The sequence below is a fragment of the Pongo abelii genome, chromosome 14 (genome assembly GCF_028885655.2).
Source record: "Pongo abelii isolate AG06213 chromosome 14, NHGRI_mPonAbe1-v2.0_pri, whole genome shotgun sequence".
Lineage (NCBI taxonomy): Eukaryota > Metazoa > Chordata > Mammalia > Primates > Hominidae > Pongo > Pongo abelii.
In genome coordinates this window covers 49,171,010-49,175,646 of record NC_071999.2, presented here as the reverse complement: position 1 = coordinate 49,175,646, position 4,637 = coordinate 49,171,010, and the positions used below count along the sequence as shown (strand labels likewise).

Genomic DNA, 4,637 nt, shown 5'->3' with positions numbered 1-4,637 from the left:
GGTGATGACAATGAGTAGACATTCTTCTTTGCTCCATTCCATCTCATTACTTAACTTTCCTCCTTCCCCAGCTATGCTAAGTGATCCTCAGAATGTGAACCTGAATATGGTTTCTGTCAACTCTTGGAAGAGGCTTTTCGCATTAGAGCTGGCTTTGGCAATGGTTCTGTGGTTAGGTTAATACGTGGTGTGCTTGTATAGTTTGCAGCATCATATGGGTTTGTACACGTCCAGAAGCACCAGCACATGCACACAGGATCCACATGGAGTTGTGTACATACCCCATTGCACATACACACATTCACACCCCTTCTCTTCTTCACACAATGTTCAGACTTATCCTGAAAAGACCTGACATAGCGACCAAGGAGTGGGGCCTCGGGAGTGCGATCCACTTTAATTCTTTCATCCTGTTGCTTCACACTTGTTTTGAAGAACCAGGGCCCCTACCCTGATGTTTATTCTCTTCCTGTCACCCACTTGGCTCCCATACTTTCCTCCTCCACCCCTGGGGAGGTTCTGCCCTGCGGTACAAGGCTGGGGTGTGTGTGTGTGTGCTCAGTGTGATGACTTGCTCTAAATGCAGCCTTCAGGCCCTTTGTGTCCCACCAGGAGGGAGTCAGGACATGGTCCTCCCATGCTGACAGTCCACCCATTAGCCCCGGGCTGTGGTGGTGAGGATAGGTATAGGGGAAGGAACATTCCAGACTTGAGGGCTGAGATTCTATCTTCTCAGGGCTGACTTCTTTACTCTGGTTGCTGCTTGTCTTAGGAGACCGTGCCCCTAAAACCCCTAAGCATTTAGAGGCTGCTGCCTCCCATATCCTGGAAATTGTCCAGCTTGTTAGGCAAATCCCTGAGATGGCTGGTGTTGCATGCTGAGAGAGCAAATAGGAGCACGGTCTCCATGAGGAGGAGGAAAAGTCTCTCCTTGTCTAAGATGGTGACAACATGGTCTTCACACACAGAGGAGGCTATTTAGCAGTTGGTGTCTTTGGCTACCTCAGTGTGTCTCTATAAATAGAGAGCTTTCCAGAAAAACCTTCCTAGTGAATTTTCTTATCAGTCCCTTAAATAATGTTGACTGAGAGGGAGAGGCAAGGCTATATCAGCTTTCCACCAGTAAGTGAAAGGCATGGCTGATAAATGAGGCAAGGGAGATGTTAGTGAAGTTGAGTAGGTGAACTCTCCACCAGAGAGCAATGAGGGATATTGTTTAAGAGCTGTGGACTCTTTCATCTTGCATGTATATTTTCCCCCAACTAATTATGCACTGGCTTGCGCAAAGAGAATGGATAATTCAGGTAAGACATGTTTGTATTCTGGTTGTCAAGGAGACAGGGAATCCGTTTGCTTAGCTTAATGCACAGGTACACTTAGTAAGCACACCCAGCATTTAGATTTCTGGACCTTTACCAAATCTCTACATCTCTGCCCCAAATCTATCTTGAGTTTAGTCATCTGTGGCATATTCTCTTCATGTTTCTCTTATCTCTGTCACTCCCTCAGCCTATGAAACTGAGGAAATAAAATGAAATCCTTTGTGATGAGAGAGTTTCAGCCAGCAGGAGACTCTGCCCAATGTTGGCAAGCCCCTAGAATGACAGACAGCAAAGAGAACATCAACAGCTCAGCTCCCAGCACCCTTTCCTCTGCGAGGAAAGTAGAGACTTTCCTCAGCCCACAGATCAGCTGGTTCAAAGGACAAGTGACTTACATGGAGTGATGTGGTTGTAAAAGGCTGGAGGGAAAGGGGCTTGGAGCCAGAGAGGAACATGCTGGACTTGAGGGCAAGAAGGCTGAGGCATAGATGTTGTTTGGATAAGACAACATTGAGTGTTGTCAAATGCATGTCAGAAAGTAACAAAAGTGGAATTCTGACTAGGAAGGGAGAGAGGATGAGATGTGAGGAAATATGGCAGCAAAGTATCTTGGATCCAGGTGCTGGGATGACAAGGTTTGCCTGGCAGGATGGTGGGAAAAGTTATGGGACCAGCTAGGTGAGCCTGGCCAGCTGTTCTGTTTCTCCTAGGATCTTTCCTGTTTTGCTTCAGTCAATGGGTAAACCACTACAGAGCCATAACTAGACTCCTTGTGAGTGTTCCCCAGGCCTCATTAGCCTTAGACCCAAGTGAGACTGACAACTGCAGACCAGATTTTTCTTGCCCAGCTGCATGCCCCTGTGGGACTTTGGTCCTCCCTTCACAGTACAAGCCCCTCCCCGCCCCAGTATCTCTGAGAGTTCCAAGGCTATGTCTCCTGTGCTCAGTGGTCAGTTCAGCTGTATAGACACTGCATCCTATCTTTGTGGTCTGCTCTTTTAAAGGGTCTCACACGAAGTTGCTTGGACTACAGAAGTTTTGTGGATCAGGTTTGAGTTACATACAATCCTTTCTCTTCAGGATACACTCAGCCATCACCAAAATGGATAGTTAGGATGAAGTCCAACAAAAGCCATGCCTCTCTCTCTCCCATTATCTTCGTTCTCTGGGATCCAACCTCCTTAAGAAGACACACCATTTTCATTTCTTCCAGTCGGCTTCCTTTTGTCCTCTCCTCCCGCATTACAGTTCACCAGTTGAGGAGGCACGTTCAGCAAATATATTGTTGCAGATGAATAAATCAACAAATACAGATATATTCTGAAAATTTGGCATAAATGAGAGGAGCAGATGAAGGGTCAGGCACAGAAATCCCCCCAGGAGAGGTGAGTCGGGTCAGACAGAGAAGGAGCTGAGGGCTGATATTATTGGAGATGGGGAAGGTAGATGACCTAGGTGCTTCCATAGCAACCTGGGCTTTCCTCTGAATCACCTGCCATACTGATGGGACTTTGTTATTGCTCTTTCCAGCTGTCTTGCACTAATCTAGGAGCATCAGAGACTGAAGCTTTAATCTCTGTATTCCCAGAACCCAGCTCAGTTCCTGATATGGGACAGGTGTTCAAAACACAGAAGAATGGCTCAGGAAAAGATCTGGAGGCAACACAGGCAAAGCACAGGCCAGGGGCAGTCAACAATGCTGCTTGGTTTAGAACGATAGATACATGTAGGGAAATGACAGTTAGCCTTGAGTGCTGAGATTTTACTCAATAATGAGTCAGAAGCCAAAATCAATCCTGGAGTGTGGATCTGACAACAGGGCTTGAGAATTAATTTTTAGATGTTGTGTGTGTTATGGGGCACAGGGAGGGAGAGAGGAAAAAAGAGGCTGTGGGTCGAGGAACCCACCAATGAGATGCTGCAGGAAGTCAGTGTGAGACAAGGGAGGTCAGGGCTGGAGGGGTACTTATGGGACCAAAAGGGAGGAGCAGAGGGTAGGGTGAATGAGCAGGAATGAAAGCTGGATTGTATGAAAGACTCAGAGAGTGGGTTTACTCACTTGCTCCTTCACCTTTCATTCATGCATCCACACCTGCCTTCTTCAGCATTGGGTTGTGCAAGTGCCTGGGTTCAGTGATCGTCTCTGCTGGCTGTAGGGCAGCAGTCAGAAGGGACATCACAGGCCTCCAGAGGGTGGACATGCAGCACAGTGTGGACTCGAGATTCAGTCTGCGCTGGTTCACGTCCCGATTCTGCCTGTGTGGTCCTGGGCAATTTATTTAACTTCTCTAAAGCTCACTGTCCCTATCGGATAATGACCAACTCCATAGGGTTATATGGAGGACTGCCTGAGATAATGTGCTGAGCTAACAAACGCTAGCTATTACACGATAAAGGAATGTTTGTGAAACACCTGCCTATGTGTTAGGCACTGTGATAGATGTCAGGATGCCAAGACAGATAAGACCTCATCTTGTCCTCTAGCACCCCAAAGACAACCTTAGGGTAGAGGGAGGTAAATTAGCAAGCTACACTGTGTACTGTAATGTGGTAAATAATCTAATAGAAGGATGACATTCATGCCATGAAATTTAGACAAAGGGATTAATGGGGCTTGGGGAATTCAGGCAGATGCCACAAAGGAAATAGTAATTGAACTGGGCTTTGAAAAGGAGTAGAAATTTGGAAGGTGAGTGGAGGGAGAAATCAAAAAGAATTTCAGATAAAAGGAACATCATGGACAAAAGGAACATCACAGACAAAAGGGACATCATGTACAAAACAGCAAAGGCTAAGGACCCACAACTCTTGCAGGGTTTTCTTGGGGATGAGCAGAGGCACCACATGCAGGGTGGCAGGGCCACAGGTACAGAGGAAGCAGCAACCAACCAGTGAACACTCGTTTCCTCCCTCTCTTTGCTGAACTCCACCTATGTCTTCTTTAGAAAGTTTACAGCTCAAACCCAGAAAATGAAGAAACATCTCAAAAAAGAGGAGAAAGAAATCAGGGATCCTGTTCATATCCTTCACCCACTTTTTGATGGGTTTGTTTGTCTTTTTCTTGTAAATTTGTTTGAGTTAATTGTAGATTCTGGATATTAGCCCTTTGTCAGATGAGTAGGTTGCAAAAATTTTCTCCCATTCTGTAGGTTTCCTGTTCACTCTGATGGTAGTTTCTTTTGCTGTGCAGAAGCTCTTTAGTTTAATTAGATCCCATTTGTCAATTTTGGCTTTTGTTGCCATTGCTTTTGGTGTTTTAGACATGAAGTCCTTGCCCATGCCTATATGAACAGACACTTCTCAAAAGAAGACATT

The 4,637-nt window shown here is 46.0% G+C and overlaps 1 long non-coding RNA gene across 1 annotated transcript; it reads right to left on the bottom strand.

Annotated features, from left to right (window-relative positions):
- Positions 1-378: 378 nt before the first annotated feature.
- LOC129049512 (uncharacterized) lies at positions 379-3,646 on the bottom strand. The gene is made up of 3 exons (XR_008512647.2): positions 3,382-3,646; positions 1,718-2,642; positions 379-1,595 (listed from the first exon to the last, which is right to left on the bottom strand). It is a non-coding gene; the product is annotated as an uncharacterized LOC129049512 (long non-coding RNA).
- Positions 3,647-4,637: the final 991 nt, after the last annotated feature.